Source organism: Rattus norvegicus, chromosome 3 (genome assembly GCF_021556685.1).
Source record: "Rattus norvegicus strain SHRSP/BbbUtx chromosome 3, alternate assembly SHRSP_T2T, whole genome shotgun sequence".
In the NCBI taxonomy this organism is placed as follows: domain Eukaryota; kingdom Metazoa; phylum Chordata; class Mammalia; order Rodentia; family Muridae; genus Rattus; species Rattus norvegicus.
This window is the reverse complement of record NC_141536.1, coordinates 38813578-38832580: the sequence shown is the minus strand read 5'-3', so window position 1 is coordinate 38832580 and position 19003 is coordinate 38813578. Positions and strand designations below refer to the sequence as shown.

At 37.3% G+C, this 19003-nt stretch overlaps 1 non-coding gene across 1 annotated transcript; it reads left to right on the top strand.

Moving 5' to 3' along the window:
- Positions 1 to 15654: 15654 nt before the first annotated feature.
- On the top strand, positions 15655 to 15760 carry LOC120102130 (U6 spliceosomal RNA). Its single transcript, XR_015685177.1, has one exon. It is a non-coding gene; the product is annotated as a U6 spliceosomal RNA (small nuclear RNA).
- The last annotated feature ends 3243 nt before the right edge of the window (positions 15761 to 19003 follow it).

The following is a 19003-nucleotide window of genomic DNA, read 5'->3' as shown; positions in this document are numbered from 1 at the left end:
AAACACATGTTTATAAAGTATGTCTTTAAAATTCTCTAGACCCTTTAGTGTTTGTCATTATGTACCTTTATTTTCTTTTTTAGTTTTGTTAAATTGGATCATTTATCTCTGCTTTTACACAATTTGGATAAGGGTGTGTTGATCTTACTGGTTTTCTCAAAGAAGTAACTCTTTGTGTCATTTATACTTTGTATTAATGTTTTGCTTATTTCTATTTTATTGATTTCCATCCATCCCATTATTATTTCTTCTCACATGTTAGATATCTTGCATATTTACCCTTGTTTATATTATGATTCATAAAGGAGCAAAATTACAGATATTAAGAAGCAACAAATATAATTTTATTGTTCAGGTTCTCCATAAGGTGAGGGGCTGTATTAAAAAGTTGCCACTAAGAATGGCTAAGATTGGAAGAAGTCCTCTGGGACAGGGCATTTCCAGTTTCTGGCTGTGTCCAGAACTGAATTGAACCCATCCCACAGCTGCCTGCTCCCAAATCCCATGGGAAAGAAAGCTGAACACCCAGAAGTGTGGACTATCATGAGACCTCAGGACAGACTGCCACTTCTGCCCACCTTCAACAAGAAGCCTACCCTCTGCCCACATCCCTGACCAAAGAGGGAATCACCTTCTGCCTTCGGTGTTTCCTGGGCACAGGGACCTATGAGCAGTCAGGGGAAGGACCCTTCCAATTCCTGCCTATGCCAAGAGCTGAAAGACAGTCACCAGGAGAACCTACACATGTGACAGCAGAGCATTCTGTTCTCAGAAATGGCTGAAAGAAAATGGAAAACAGGTCTACAGGAGTGCTGACACAGAGGCCTCCAGGAAGGCCAAGCCACTGTCAGAAACATCAAGACAAGTTAATACCAGAGACAACCTGGTGGTCTGAGGCAAGCACAGGAACCTAAGCAACAGAAGTCAAGACTACTTGGCATCATCAGAGCCTAGTCCTCCAAAAAAGAAAATACTGGATATCTAAACACTCCAGAAAAGCAAGATTTAGATTAAAAACCCATTTTTGGTGATGATGGAGGACTTTAAGAATGACATAAATAAATAATTCCGTTAAAGAAATACAGGTCAACACAAGGAAACAAGTAGAAGCCCTTAAAGAGGAACTCAAAATCCCTTAAAGAATTATATGAAAACACTACCAAACAGATAAAGGAATTGAACAAAAACATCCAGGATTTAAAAATGGAAATAGAAACAATAAATAAATCACAACGGGAGACAACCCTGGAGATAGAAAACCTAGGGAAGAGATCAGGAGTCATAAATGCAAGCATCACCAACAGAATACAAGAGACAGAAGAGAGAATCTCAGGGAAAGAAACCATAGAAAACATTGAACAACCATCAAAGATAACATAAGATACAAAAAGCTCCTAACCCAAAACATCCAGGAAATCCAGGACACAATGAGAAGATCAAACCTAAGGATAATAGGTATTGAAGAGAGTGAAGACTCCCAAATTGAAGGACCAGTAAATATCTTCAACAAAAGTATAGAAGAAAACTTTCCTAACCTAAAGAAAGAGATGCCCTAAAACATACAAGAAGCCTACAGAACACCAAATAGATTGGACTAGAAGAGAAACACCTCCCATCACATAATACTCAGAACAACAAAGAAAGAATATTAAAAGCAGTGATGGAAAAGGGTCAATTGACACATAAAGACAGACCTATAAGAAGTACACCAGATGTCTCACCAGAGACTATGAAAGCCAGAACGTCCTGGGCAGAGGTCATACAGACCCTAAGAGAATACAAATGTCAGCCCAGGCTAATATATCCAGCAAAACTCTCAATTATCATTGATGGAGAAACCAAGATATTACATGACAAAACCGAATTTACACAGTATCTTTCCAGAAATCTAACCCTACAAAGGATAATAGAGGGAAAACTCCAACACAAGAAGGGAAATTGCCACGTAGAAAAAGAAAGAAAGTAATCTCCTTGCAATGAAACCAAAAGAAGAGAGACACAGAAACATAATTACACCTCTAAATACGGTAATAACAGGAAGCAACTATCAGTATTCCTTCATATCTCTGAACATCAATGGACACAATTCCCCAATAAAAAGACATAGACTAACAGACTATATATGTAAAGAGGACCAAGCATTTTACTACATACGGTAAACAAACCTCAGAAACAAAGACAGACCCTACCTCAGAGTAAAAGGCTGGTAAACAACTTTCCAAGCAAATGATCCAAAAATACAAGCTGGAGTTGCCTTTCAAATATCGAAGAAAATTGCCTTTGAACCAAATGTCATCAAAAAAGATAAGGAAGGACACTTTATAGTCATCAAAGGAAAATCCACCAAGAGGAACTCTCAATCCTAAATATCTATCCTCCAAATGTAAGGGCACCTACAATACATAAAAGAAACCTTACTAAAGTTCAAATCACACATTGCACCTCACACAATGATAGTAGGAGATATCAATATCCTACTCTCATCAATGGACAGATCATGGAAACAGAAAGTAAACAGAGACATGGAGAAACTAGTAGAAGTTATGAAGCAAATGGATTTTACAGATATTTATAGAACAGCACCTCGTGGTACCTTCTCCAAAATTGACCAAACAATAGGTCATCAAACAGGCCTCAACAGATACAGAAAGATAGAAATAATCCCATGCATCCTATCAGATCACCATGGACTAAGGCTGGTATTTAAACAACAAAAACAACAGAACACTCACATATACATGAAAGTTGAACAACGCTCTACTCAATGATAATTTGGTCAAGGAAGAAAAAAAGAAACGAATTAAAGAATTCTTAGAATTTAATGAGAATGATAATACAACATACCAAAACATACAGAACACAATGAAAGCAGTGCTAAGAGGAAAATTTCATAGCTCTGAGTGCCTGCAAAAAGAATCAGTAGAGAGTATACATCAGCAGGTTGACAGCACACCTAAAAGTTCTAGGACAAAAAGAAACAAATACATCCAAGAGGAGTAGAAGGCAGGAAATAATTTTCCATTTCCTCCAGATTTTCCAGTTTTGTGGAATATGGGCTTTTGTAGCACAATCTGATGATCTTTTGAATCTCCCAATATTCTGTAGTTCTGTCTCCCTTTTCCTTTCTGATTTTGTTAATTTGTATACACTTACTGTACCCTCTGGTCATTCTGGCTAAGGGTTTATTTATCTTGTTGATTTTGTCAGCGAACTAGTTCCTGGTTGTGTTGATTCATTGTTTAGTCCATTTTGTTTCTATTTGGATGATTTCAGTCCTGAGTTTGATTATTTCCTGCCTTCTACTCCTCTTAGGTGTATTTGCTTCTTTTTGTCCTAGAACTTTTAGGTGTGCTGTCAAGCTGTTAATATATGTTCTCCTCAGTTTCTTTTTGGAGGCACTCAGACTTAAGAGTTTTGCTCTTAGAACTGCTTTTGTTGTGTCCAGCAAGTTTGGGTATGTTTGTTGTGGCTTCATTTTCATTAAATTCTAAAAATATCATTAATTTCTTTTTTCATTTCTTCCTTGTCCAAGTTATCATTGAGTAGAGCATTGTTCAACTTCCATGTATATTTGGGCTTTCTGTCATTATTTTTGTTATTGGAGATCAGTCTTAGTCCACAGTGATCTGATAGGATGTATGGGATTATCCCAATCTTCTTATGTCTCTTGAGGCATGTTTTGTGATCAATTACATAGTCAATTTTGGAGAAGGTACCATTTGGTGTGAGAAAAAGGTATATATATATATGTATGTATATATATATATGATGAAATGTTTTAAAAATATATCTTAAATGCATTTGGGCATGACTTCTGTTACTTTCTCTATGTCTCTATTTACTTTCCATTTTCATTGTCTGTCCATTGATGAGACATTTATTATATGATAACTACTATTATTGTGTGAGTTGCAATGTGTGCTTTGAGCTTTAGTGAGGTTTCTTTAATGAATGCAGGTGCCCTTGCATTTGGAGCATAGATATTTAGGATTGAGAGTTTATCTTGGTGGATTTTCTCCTTCGATGATTATGAAGTATCTTTGCTTATCTCTTTGATAATCTTTGGTTGAAAGTCAATTTAGTTAAATAGTGATTGTTGTTTCCTGTTATTTTCATATTTAGAGGTGGAACTATGTTTGTGTGTCTCTCTTCTTTTGGTTTCATGGCAAGGAGATTACTTTCTTGCTTTTTCTAGAGTGTAATTTGCTTCCTTTTGTTTGAATTTTCCATCTTTTATCCTTTGTAGGCCTGGATTTAGAGGAACATATTGTGTAAATTTGGTTTTGCCATGGAATATCTTGGTTTCTCCATTTATATTAATTGAGAGTTTTGCTGGATATAGTAGCCTGGGCTGGCATTTGTGTTCTGTCATAAAGTCTGAATGCCATCTGCCCAGTATCTTCTGACTTTATAGTCTCTGGAGATAATCTGGTGTAATTCTGATAGATCTCCCTTTATATCTTACTTGACCTTTTTCCCTTAACGCTTTTAATATTCTTTTTGTTTTGTGCATTTGGTGTTGTGACTATTATGTGAAATGAGGAATTTCTTTTCTGGTCCAATCTATTTGGAGTTCTATAGGCTTCTGGTATGTTAATGGGCATCTCTTTCTTCTATAATTTCTTGAAGATATTTACCAGCCCTTTTGGTTGGGAGTCTTTGCTTTCTTCTATACCTTTATCCTTAGGTTTGAGCTTTTCATTGTGTCCTGGATTTTGTGGATGTTTTGTGTTAGGAGCTTTTTGTGTTTTACAGTATCCTTGACAGTTGTGTTGAGATTTTCTATGGTATCTTCTTCCCTCTGGATACAAGAATATAGGAGCAGTCAGCATCAGGAAACTTCTGGATTCTACCTGCACCTGGAACTGAACACAGCTCCCATAGCTCCCTGTACCTAAACTTTATGCCCCTGAGATTCCCTCTTCTATCTCTTGTATTCTTTTGGTGATTCTTCTGTCTATAAATCCTGATCTCTTCCCTAGGTTTTTTTTTATCTCCAGGGCTGTCTCCCTTTGTGCTTTCTTGTTTCTATTTCCATTTTTAAATGCTGGATGGTTTTATCCAATTCCTTCACTTGTTTGACTATGTTTTCCTATAATTCTTTAGGGGATGTTTATGTTTCCTTGTTAAGGGCTTCTACTTGTTTAACTGTGTTGTCCTGTCTTTTTTTTTAAGGGAGTTATTTATGTCCTTACAGTTCTCTATCATCACCATTATGTCTGATTTTTAATCCAAATCTTGCTTTTCCTGTTTGTTGGGATATCTAATATTTGCTTTGGTGGCAGAATTGGGCTCTCATGATGTCAAGTAGTCTTGGTTTCTATTGCTTAGGTCATAGCCAGAAACCGGAAGTGTCCTGTACCAGAGGACTTCTTCCTTTGTGTGTCTTGAAGACACCTGGTGAGTTACCTGGAGCAGAAGAATTGGTCTTACCTCTGCTCTCAGGTTTGTTGGCATTCCTGGTGACTGACTTTCAGCTATTGGTGCATGCAGGAACCAGAGGGGTCCTTTCTTTTACAGCTACTAGGTTCCTGTGCCCAGAGGGCACCAAGGGCACGAGGCATATCCCTCTTTGGTCAGGAATTTGAACAGATGTGGCAGTCTCTCTTTAGCTCTCAGGATGGTCCATATTTTTGAGAGTCCAGCACTCTCCCCCATGGGATTTGGGTACAGAGGGCTATGGGAGAGGTTCAGCTCTGGGCACAGTTAGAAGCTAGAAGTGTCCTGTCCTGTCAGAGCCTCCTGGGTCCCCTGCAGTGTTTAACCCCCTTGTCAGACCCTTCTGGGTCCCCTGCTGGGTTTGATCCCTGCTGAGCCCAGCTGATGCATATGGAAGCCTTTTGTTCCTAACAAAGAAATGCCCTTAAGCTGGGATTTCCCACTGTGCTTCCTAGATTTTTCCACCTGGTCAACTTGGGGTATATATTCAGTGAATAAAGCTACAAAATTGACATTCTTTCTTAACACGAATGACCCGCATATGTGTGTTTTTTAATCCTGCAGGCTTATGCCTGGTTCTCTGTGCCACTGTCCCAGAGGATGTCTGCCTTTGTGTATCCTAAGGCCACCAGACAGGTAGCTTGGAGCAAAAGTGTTGGTCTTACCTCTGCTCTCAGGTGTGTCAGCCCTCTTACTTTGGTCTTAATGGAATATTTTATATTTACTAACATACACAATCAGATATGCTGATATATCTCACAAAAGGAGAATGATATACTGTTTGTGTCCAAACATCACTATTAACTTGCAAGACCTCCTTCTCATGTACTTTCTATCCCTTTGGGTTAGACCATAAAATGTCTCCTATAATATGATTTGAGTATCCCTTTTCTCTTTATCAATGGCTCCTCTTCATGTGTTTATTTTTGAAGTTAAAGAATTGATGAAACTCAATTATACTTATAAACAAATTCATATTTCAAGCTTAAAGATTTCATCTTAATATGTCTGTGTATAGTTCCAGCCGGGCATAAAATAAATCAGAAAATGAAAATTCTAACAGATAACTTAAGGTATCTTCCAAAACTCTCAGTTCTGGCCTCTCCGTCTCAATTGCTGCTAAGTGAATTTCTGTACTCCAGCTGTTTCCTGCTATGAGTGTCTAAAATTAGTGAGCTCTTTCACATTCCGATCTCTGCTCAGCATATTGGGGGTTCCTTATCACTCCCACTGTTGCCTCTGACTTTATCCTCCTAAAAGTCACCATTCAGCTTACTGCCATACGAAAATAAAATATACATTCCCAAGACTAAAACCCTCCCATGACTTTTTAGTTTTTGTACAAAATTATATTCCAAATCCTCACGCTGATATGGGTTTCTGAACATATGATTAACCATATATTCAGCAATCATACTTAATAAATAATTTAAATCATTTCTTACCACATAAAATACTTAGTGGTATCCCAAACATGTTCAAAGATGAGCGAGTGTTAGCAATGCGATACAACAGATTATCATGCAAAGACAAAGAGTTAACAGACAGCAAAAGAATATACTGATGTCAAAAACACTTGTCCACAAGAGCAAAGATAGTGAACACATCTGACTAGGAAATTCGGATGCATGCACACCAATGAGAAAATGAAAGTGTTTATGTATATCTGCCTATGAAGGACCAATGAGAACTGCATCACAATTGTACAAGAACTTTGAAAATGCTGAATGTCAAGTTTTCACACCAATTGTTGGTATTCTGTCTAAGCTCCATCCCCCAAAGCTACCTGGCAGCAGCCAGGTGTGCTCCACCCCACAGTCTCCTAGCAACAGCCAGCTGTGCCTGACTATATAAGGGTGGGCTTGTCCCTTCCTCTTCCTCTTACTTATCTCTTACTCTCCTCTTACGCCCTCTTATTCTTTGTTCTTCTCTGTTCTTGGCCCCTTCCCCATAGCCCCTTCCAAGTGCCCATAGCCAGCTGCCTTTCAGCTCTTCTACTCTTCTCTCATTAAACTTCTCCACGTGGAACCATGCTGTCTGGGTGTGTTTTGTCCAGGCACAGGCTGAGATTCGAAACCATAACATCGATCATAATTGTTATAATATACTTATCTTTTCTTGGTAATCTGTCTAAGCTCCACCCCCACAGCTACCTCGCAAAAGTCAGGTATGTTCCACCTCACAGTTGCCTGGCAACAGCTAGCTGTTCCTGACACTATATAAGGGGCTGCTTGGTCCCTCCTCATTCTGTTGCTCTTACTCTTTTCTTCTTTGCTCTCATGCTTTCTTTGTCCCTATCACTTCTCTTCTCCTCCCCCTAACCTCCTGCTTCCTTCCATGTGCTCATGGCTGGCCTTTGTTACTCCCTTCTTCTACTCTTCTACTCTTCTTCTCTCATTAAACCTTTCTACACAGAACCATGTTGATTTGGTGTATTCTGTCTGGACGGGAGCCAAGATTTAGACTCCAATAGCTTTACCTGATTTGAATTACACAACATTTTTATGGCAATTAGATGAATGTAAAAAAGTACTCCTAGAAGAAAAGCTTTAAAAACATATATATTTGCAATAATAAATTTGTGTATGAAATTTTATTACTCTTTTTGAGTTTAGTTTTAAAAATCCTGCTCTAATCAATATTTAATTTCCTTCTTGCTTTGTTGAGTGTATTTAAATTTGTATCAGAAAAAGTGCAAAAACTAGCATATATTCTCTGAGAGGAGATTGATAGCCTAAAGGCAAATTGTTGCTCTAAGAATAATAATAGGTCAATTATAAATTAGGTGTCTTACAATACAACACACTGAGTATCTTCTTTATTAAAGTGTGTGTGCTTGCTTGTAGTTTCAAAAAATAATCCTCTGAAATACATCCACAGATTATACTTCTGTCAAGGACTACAGCTACATAAGTATAAAGGTTAAAAAGTAGATATTCATCTTTAATATAAATAATTTAAATGGTTGACCCAGTCATGGTTTAGTTTTTTAAATACATTTATGTTGACATTTGCTTTCCTTTTGTTTTGTTTTTGTTTTTGTCTTTGTTTTTGAATTTCAGAATTTAGAACATACAAATTTGTTTGGCCTTATTCACATGTTTTAATTAGTTTAGAGGTTAACAATGGCACTCATTATTTTAGCTGTATTGCTCAAGATTGCATTATTTTTTTTAAGATTACATTATTTAAGTGAAGAACAATGAAGTACCAAACAATAAGTGAGCTATTCAGAGCTCTATATAACCCCTCCTCCCAGAGCATTCCTTCAAGAGTATTCTTTATTAGACTCAGACTTTAGTTACAATTATGGGAACAATTTCCCCATCTTGCCACTTTGCCATCTGTCCTAAAGTAATCATTGTGTTTCTACAACAATTCCATTGTGGAATCTTCATTAAGGAACAAAACACTGCTTGGAACAATTAGGCTGGCATTGATGCTGTTGGCCCACCAAGTAGCTTTATTCATAAGTCCCACATGGTCCACATATGCTGGTTCTATTGTAGTTAAATCCAGAAACCTATAATTTTATATTAATTTGAAAGCACAGAATAAAAGATCAGTAAATACATTAAGTCAAACTAAAATCAATTTTACATACACAGTAAAAGTCAAGACTTTTTGACCTCTGGAATTATGAGGAGAAACTAAAAGTTTAAAACCCTCATGTTACTGCTGTGTGCACTGAGCATCATTTTCTTTCAAACATCCCATTTGATTCTGAATCTTTTCTTTGTGCACTACAGCCAGCATGAACACCCATGTTGCTTCACAAATACTAAAATGCGTGAGAGGTTTTATGTTTAACAATCTAATAATGTCAAGCAATGGAGAAGATTAGGAGATGGCTATTTTCACACACAATGCAATATTCAAAATAAAACAGTATGCTGAATCAAGCTATTCTAATTTCTATTTTATAGTCCAATTTCATTGATCTTTGGTTTCTCTCTGGTAGCAAGTAAACCACCATATAGCACAGATCATTTTCTTCAGTGAAATTTTCCTATGAATTTTTCTTAATAGTCTACAAATTAATTGAGCATCGATGTTCATTGCTGGGCAATGCAAACTGCTGCAGCCTTTTGAGAAATGATATGATAACCCTACAAGAAACTTCAGTACAGAACTTACCATGTATTTAAAAAAACTCCACATAAAGATATTTGCAAACAGAAATTATAGACATATTTAGAGGATCATTAGTCAGAATTAAAAGGTAGAAGAAACCTAAGTGTCCACTGACAGAAGAAAGGATAAAGAACATGCTGTATATCCATGCAGTTCAGTGGTACATAACCACTAAAATGAAAGAAATGTCAAAGCAAGCTACACTATGGATAGACTAGACACTGTGTTAAAGGAAATAGAGTAGAAGACAGAAGGGCTTCTTCACTGAGGCTGAAACTAAACATGATTTGCATTTCTCTGATGACTAAGGATGTTGAACACTTCCTTAGGTGCTTCTCAGCCCTTTGATATTCCTCAGTTAAGAATTCTTGTTTAGCGCCACACCAAATTTTTTAAAAGAGTTATTTGATTCTCTGGACTCTAACTTCTTGATTTCTCTGTATGCATTAGATATTAGGTCTCTATCAGATTTAGGATTGGTAAAGATCTTTTCTAATCTGTTGGTTATCGTTTTGTCCTATTGACAATATCCTTTGCCTTGCAGAAGTTTTGCAATTTTATAAGGCTCCATTTGTCAATTCTTGATCTTAGAATATAAGCCATTGGTGTTCTGTTCAGGAAAATTTCTGCTGTGCCCATGTGTTTGAGACTCTTCCCCACTTTCTCCTCTATTAGTTTCAGGGTATTTGGTTTTACATGGAGGTCCTTGATCCACTTGGATTTTAGCTTTGTACAAGGTGATAAGAATGAATCAATTTGCATTTTTCTACATGGTTAAGATAAAAACTCAGGTGACAGCAAATGCTGGTGCGGATCACTCCTCCATTCTTGGTGCGATTGCAAGCTGGAATAACCACTCTGGAAATCAGTCTGGCAGCTCCTTGGTTATACCACACCTGGGCATATACCCAAAAGATGCTCCAACACATAACAAGGATTCATGCTCCACTATGGTTATATGTATTTAAAGTAACCTTATTTATAACAGCCAGAAGCTGGAAAGAACCCAGATGTCCTTCAACAGCTGAATGGATACAGAAAATGTGGTACATTTACACAATGGAGTACTACTCAGCTATTATAAACAATGACTTCACGAAATTCTTAGGCAAATGGATGGAACTAGAAAGTATCCTGAGTGAAGTAACCCATGCACAAATGAACACACACACATGTTATGCCCTCACCGATAATCAGATATTAGCCAAAAGCTCAGAATACCCAAGATACAATTCACAAACCACATGAAATTCAAGAACAAGAAAGGACAACGTAAGGATGCTTCAGACCTTCTTAGAAGGCGGACCAAAATATTCACAGTAGGATATATGGAGACAAAATGTGGGCCAGACACTGCTCCACCTGAGGATTCATTGTATATACAAACACCAAACCCAGAGATTAGTGCAGATGCCAAGAAGTCCATGCTGACAGACATCTAATCTAACTGTACCCTGAGAGGCTCTGCCAGAGCCTGACAAATACAGAGGCCGATGCTCGCAGCCAACCATTGAACTGAGAATGGGAAGCTTAATGGAGGAATTAGAGAAAGGACTAAAGGAGCTGAAGGCATTTGCAACATGATAAGAAGACCAACAATATCAATCAACCAAACCCCCAGAATTCCCAGGGATTAAACTACCATCCCATATATATATTCTTGACTGTCAACTTGACTACATCTGTAACTAAAAACCCCCAAATGGAGGACACATTTGTGAGAAATTTTTACTTAATTTGAAGTAGAAGTGTCTGCTTTTAATCCAGATCTTTGGAGCTGTGAAAATTCATGCTTTTATTCTGGGTCATATTTTCTACTGGAAGCCTCTACAAGAACATGAAATATGGAAGCTTTTGCTCTTCACCTGCTTGCCCTTGCTTCCATATATATATATATATATATATATATATATATATATATATATATATATATATTTGAATGCTTGGCATTTACAACTATTAATAATTGAGAAAGATTAGAAGGTGCCAGTAAGTGTGTCTTTGTTGGAACAATTGAATTGTATCACTAGTGTATTATTTAGTGTTTCAGAAGCCCAAGCTAGTCCCAATGGTTCTCTCTCTCCTTCCTGCTACATGCAGATCTAGGTGTAGAACTCTGTTCTCCTTCTGTAGCACCATGTCTGGCTATGTGCCACCATGCTTTCTGCCATGATGACAATGGATTACATCTCTGAAATTGTAAGCCAGCCCCAACTAAATGCTTTCCTATATGGGTTTTCATGGTCATTAAATCTCTATGTATCAATAGAACAATGACTAAGACATTCCTTAACTTAAAAACATATCTTTTGAGGTAATAATTAAATGGCATTATTTCTCCATTTCCTTTCCTCCCTCCAAACATTCCCATACCCTCTCATACACTCGCCCTGGAACTTTTTCAAATCGATTTTTCAAATCCATTTTTCGAATCCATCTTCTTTCGTTTTGTAAAATTTCAGCTACATTTAAATGCACAGCTATGGACTGATACTATGAGAAAGCATTCTCACAGAAGTCACGTTCAATAATAAACATCATTGTGTTGTGCCATATCCTGCTAAATACACACTGTCAGGATGACTTTCAAGCACCAGAGGTCTGTTGGTTTCAACATCAGTTCCCAGGTCCTTGCTGTAGATACAACTTCGTCCTGACAGGGGAGTATAATTGTCAAGTTGTTCTGAGGAGTGTAATGCAATGAAAATAGGGGAAAGGTAGCACCGGGCTTTCTGAATTGTCAGGGCTGCTCTGGACAAACTCTTGCTGTGGAAAAGTTGATGCTGGACAGAGAATGTGGCTCTGTCTGTGACTCAGGGCTGTTTCTGGACATACACAATGCATGTAAATTGAATTTTGAAAATTGGATTAAGGCTGCCTGTAAATGTGGACTTTATGATAAATACAGCAGTAGTAGACATTTTAGTAGGGTATTGTAGTTCTCTCATTTGTTAGCAAGAACAATTAGGGCACTGGCAAAAAGTAAGTCATCAGTTCTAATAAGTTTATTTTTTAAACCAAATAATGATTTTTAATTCCTCTTAAACATGAATCATAACACAGTATTATTACCTTTTAGAATAAATATGAACAGAATTACTGCCTTATAATCCCTTATATTGTTCTTAGAGAACTCTCGTGCTGAACTTTCAAGGATAATATTCATCTCAGTTTTCATTTTGCTTTTAGTGCTCATCTGTCCTTTTAGTAGCCAATGCAAAATTAAGGCAGAACGTCATGTAATTTGCCAAGCAGCCCTGACAAATAACTGGGTGTATATGCATGCCTCTCATCCTTTCTGTTGTGTCCTTTCTTGAAGAGTAGCACATTGGACGAACTACTGTGCTCACTGGTTCAGAGTATGAGTACAATACACTCTTGATCTATGGATGTTCACCTGATGTTGCCTTCTTAGAAATAATAAATTACCCTCAATAAACGTCTACGTTTTTGAGGTTTAAACACTACTTTTAGGCTAATGGAAGTTACAAACACATGTGGCAAGCCCACACCAGAGCTGGCTTTGAATGTTTTGGAAGTTTGTTTCTCAGTGTGTGGCCCTCAGACCAATGTCTCTTGGAAGAATGTTAGAAATGCAGAGTCTCAGGTCCCTTTCTCCAATTAAAGAAAGTGAATGTAAATTTTAAAAAGATTCATGAGAATCTATGTAGAGATTAAAATTACATAGTCACAGTTTAGGCTGAACCATTTATATTTTCTTATTAGTGTTGTGCTTAAGCCAAAATGAGAGTTCATTGCTGAGCGCTTCTGTGCATAGGCACTGTAATAAGTCCCTTTCATGTATTATCATATTTAAACCTCATAATAGTTTTAAAAGTTGCTATTAGTGCTCATCTGTCTGTTTATTAGCCAATGAAAAGGTTTGTTTTTTTTTTTTTGGCCATTTTAAAGCTTTGGCTTCTAAGACATTCAGCCTGAAATACCTCACGGTCTAAAAGAGAGAGGGAGATTTAAGCTGGGTTGTTTTGTAAACAGTATAGTCCCACACTGATAACCTTGTGTAAAATTTTCCTGGGGGGATTCATATGAGTGTTCAATCACCTCAAATGGACAACATTGGCATTCAAAGTATGATAGTACAAATACTCCATTTGATGCAACTAATGGACTGTGTTATATAGCAAAGGTAATAGGTTACATACCAGAGCAAGAGGTCCCTACAGGAGTATAAGTTAATAGTTACCAAATAGCTTACTTACTATGAAGTTTAGTGAATATGCCCTGAGATCCACTCTCTTGGTTTACTGAAAGAGAGATTCTTTGTGTAACCTTGGATGTTCTGGAGCTCACTCTGCAGATCCACCTGCCTCTGTCTTCCAAGGGCTGAGATTAAAGGCTATCACTGCTCTGCTTCTTTGAGATCATTTAAAACTGCTTACTCATTCTGGTATACAGCTGTGTACTCAGTCTAAGTTTAATATGCTTTTAAAAAACCAACATATATATGCCTTTAATATATTATGTAATCAGTTTTTGTAACCTAAAATAAATGCATAGCTTTACTCTTGGATTATATATTTTTCTACGTACCTGCTCCAACAATAATGTATATATGAATGCTGCTGCAGTATTCACTTTTTGAAAGCAGCCAACATGTTAAAAGTAACCTTAAATGACACATATCCTTTACATGTTGGAAACAACATATAAGCATAGGTTAGTATCATCTATATGTTAGTGTGCCAGTGCTATTCTTGGTCTGTACAGTAAAACTCCTTGTAAAACTCTGTTGAAGAATTCTGCTTTTTAAAAAAAAATTTCCTGATTTTGTCTACAATACCATGTTGTCTTTTCTATTAAAAAAATACAGAATGAAGCCCTTTGATAATGTCTAACAAGTCAGAGTGGTAACAAGGACAAACAGATCAGACCTATACAACACACAGATTACAGATAGTCCATTAACTTCTACTTAGGAACAGATAGACAGAGAAGAGAAGAATTCAAATTTTTTCATAAACTTGTTCTAAATCAAACCAAGACAAAGTCTCATTTTCATTTCTAAAGGCGATGTTCACTCATTACTGCAGTTAGTACTTCTACTGAATAATGTAGGGGACTAGGAAGCATCAAGAAATACACAAAAAATAAGACAGAGAAAAATGTTAAAATAAGTAAAAATGAAAACAGCAGTAACATGCTTATAAAGAGATGCTCAAAACATAAGAAATAAATTAAATGAAAAGAAAATAAGATACCAACAAGATTTCAGAATCAAATCTTTATAAAGATCAAAGGGCTACATTGATGATTGAACCACATGAATATAATATATCAATCCACAATCTAGAAAAGGAAGTTACTGTCTACATGCAAAAATACACATATTCAAATATACACACACAAAAACTCAATTTTTCCAATGAATATACATATAAAGTGTATTTAAAAAAACCTTGAAAACTAAATTCTGAAAAACATCAGAAAGATCATGCACAATTACCAAGCTGGACTCATCCTTGTGATATACACTGTTTCAACATATTCAGATCAATAAATGTATTATAATACAAAATATATTAAGAATAGATTACATGACCGTCTAGATACATTTGCATAAGATATATAACAAAATTCACCTTTCATGCAATAATCCTAAAGGAGCTAGGTATATAAGAAACATCTACCATATATTTACTTTTTTATTTTTTATCTCACAAAATTTTAATGAATATAAAAATGAATAAAGTACACAGGTCATATTTTATATTCATATAAATCCATATGATATAGTTTCTATAGAGTCTGGAATGAACCAATGTTGTCTGCACTTATTTAACATTGTGTTCAAAGACAGCGAGAACAACACCAGAGCAAGAAATGAAAAATATCCAAGCAAAAAATCTAATCATTAGTTTCTAAGGATACAATTTGATGCTTAAAAAATTTTAAGACTTCACTAGAAAATTCTTAGACTTAATAAATACTTTTTGGCTAATAAGAAGATATAAAATCAACTTGTGCAAACAAATAACTTTCTTGTGAACCAGCAATAAATTTTCTGGGAAAGAAATTTGGAGAAAATATTCAGTTCATTGTGAATTTTAAAACTTGCATAGAGTGCTCGCTTCGGCAGCACATATACTAAAATTGGAACGATACAGAGAAGATTAGCATGCCCCTGCGCAAGGATGACACGCAAATTCGTGAAGCGTTCCATATTTTTTAAATAAACAAGTAGAAGCCCATAGAGAGGAGACACAAAAATCCCTGAAAGAATTCCAGGAAAACACAATCAAACAGTTGAAGGAATTAAAAATGGAAATAGAAGCAATCAAGAAAGAACACATGGAAACAACCCTGGATATAGAAAACCAAAAGAAGAGACAAGGAGCTGTAGATACAAGCTTCACCAACAGAATACAAGAGATGGAAGAGAGAATCTCAGGAGCAGAAGATTCCATAGAAATCATTGACTCAACTGTCAAAGATAATGTAAAGCAGAAAAAGCTACTGGTCCAAAACATACAGGAAATCCAGGACTCAATGGGAAGATCAAACCTAAGGATAATAGGTATAAAAGAGAGTGAAGACTCCCAGCTCAAAGGACCAGGAAATATCTTCAACAAAATCATAGAAGAAAACTTCCTTAACCTAAAAAAAGAGATACCCATAGACATACAAGAAGCCTACAGAACTCCAAATAGATTGGACCAGAAAAGAAACACCTCGGTGAGAGAGAGACCCAACCGCCTGGTCAGGTGGGCACTCCTGAGGCTGCAGAGCGGAAGAGACCACCAACACTGCTCACCCCTGCCCACATCCCTGGCCCAAGAGGAAACTGTATAAGGCCTCTGGGCTCCCGTGGGGGAGGGCCCAGGAGCGGCAGGACTTCTGCGCCTGAGACACCGCTGGAACCTGAAAGAAACAGACCGGATAAACAGTTCTCTGCACCCAAATCCCGTGGGAGGGAGAGCTAAACCTTCAGAGAGGCAGACAAGCCTGGGAAACCAGAAGAGACTGCTCCCTGCACACACATCTCGGACGCCAGAGGAAAAAGCCAAAGACCATCTGGAACCCTGGTGCACTGAAGCTCCCGGAAGGGGCGGCACAGGTCTTCCTGGTTGCTGCCACTGCAGAGAGCCCCTGGGCAGCACCCCACGAGCGAACCTGAGCCTCGGGACCACAGGTAAGACCAAATTTTCTGCTGCAAGAAAGCTGCCTGGTGAACTCAAGACACAGGCCCACAAGAACAGCTGAAGACCTGTAGAGAGGAAAAACTACACGCCGGAAAGCAGAACACACTGTCCCCATAACTGACTGAAAGAGAGGAAAACAGGTCTACAGCACTCCTGACACACAGGCTTATAGGTCAGTCTAGCCACTGTCAGAAATAGCAGAACAAAGTAACACTAGAGATAATCTGATGGCAATAGGCAAGCGCAGGAACCCAAGCAACAGAAACCAAGACTGCATGCCATCATCGGAGCCCAATTCTCCCGCCAAAACAAACATGGAATATCCAAACACACCAGAAAAGCAAGATCTAGTTTCAAAATCATATTTGATCATGATGCTGGAGGACTTCAAGAAAGACATGAACACACTTAGGGAAACACAGGAAATCATTAATAAACAAGTAGAGGCCTACAGAGAGGAATGGCAAAAATCCCTGAAAGAATTCCAGGAAAACACAATCAAACAGATGAAGGAATTAAAAATGGAAATAGAAGCAATCAAGAAAGAACACATGGAAACAACCCTGGATATAGAAAACCAAAAGAAGAGACAAGGAGCTGTAGATACAAGCTTCACCAACAGAATACAAGAGATGGAAGAGAGAATCTCAGGAGCGGAAGATTCCATAGAAATCATTGACTCAACTGTCAAAGATAATGTAAAGCGGAAAAAGCTACTGGTCCAAAACATACAGGAAATCCAGGACTCAATGAGAAGATCAAACCTAAGGATAATAGGTATAGAAGAGAGTGAAGACTCCCAGCTCAAAGGACCAGTAAATATCTTCAACAAAATCATAGAAGAAAACTTCCCTAACCTAAAAAAAGAGATACCCATAGGCATACCAGAAGCCTACAGAACTCCAAATAGATTGGACCAGAAAAGAAACACCTCCCGTCACATAATTGTCAAAACACCAAACGCACAAAATAAAGAAAGAATATTAAAAGCAGTAAGGGAAAAAGGTCAAGTAACATATAAAGGGAGACCTATCAGAATCACACCAGACTTCTCGCCAGAAACTATGAAGGCCAGAAGATCCTGGACTGATGTCATACAGACCCTAAGAGAACACAAATGCCAGCCCAGGTTACTGTATCCAGCAAAACTCTCAATTAACATTGATGGAGAAACCAAGATATTCCATGACAAAACCAAATTTACACAATATCTTTCTACAAATCCAGCACTACAAAGGATAATAAATGGTAAAGCCCAACATAAGGAGGCAAGCTATACCCTAGAAGAAGCAAGAAACTAATCGTCTTGGCAACAAAACAAAGAGAATGAAAGCACACAAACATAACCTCACATCCAAATATGAATATAAAGGGAAACAATAATCACTATTCCTTAATATCTCTCAATATCAATGGCCTCAACTCCCCAATAAAAAGACATAGATTAACAAACTGGATACACAACGAGGACCCTGCATTCTGCTGCCTACAGGAAACACACCTCAGAGACAAAGACAGACACTACCTCAGAGTGAAAGGCTGGAAAACAACTTTCCAAGCAAATGGTCAGAAGAAGCAAGCTGGAGTAGCCATTCTAATATCGAATAAAATCAATTTCCAACTAAAAGTCATCAAAAAAGATAAGGAAGGACACTTCATATTCATCAAAGGAAAAATCCACCAAGATGAACTCTCAATCCTAAATATCTATGCCCCAAATACAAGGGCACCTACATACGTAAAAGAAACCTTACTAAAGCTCAAAGCACACATTGCACCTCACACAATAATAGTGGGAGATTTCAACACACAACTCTCATCAATGGACAGATCATGGAAACAGAAATTAAACAGTGATGTCGACAGACTAAGAGAAGTCATGAGCCAAATGGACTTAACGGATATTTATAGAACATTCTATCCTAAAGCAAAAGGATATACCTTCTTCTCAGCTCCTCATGGTACTTTCTCCAAAATTGACCATATAATTGGTCAAAAAACGGGCCTCAACAGGTACAGAAAGATAGAAATAATCCCATGCGTGCTATCGGACCACCACGGCCTACAACTGGTCTTCAATAAGAATAAGGGAAGAATGCCCACATATACGTGCAAATTGAACAATGCTCTACTCAATGATAACCTGGTCAAGGAAGAAATAAAGAAAGAAATTAAAAACTTCTTAGAATTTAATGAAAATGAAGATACAACATACTCAAACTTATGGGACACAATGAAAGCTGTGCTAAGAGGAAAACTCATAGCGCTGA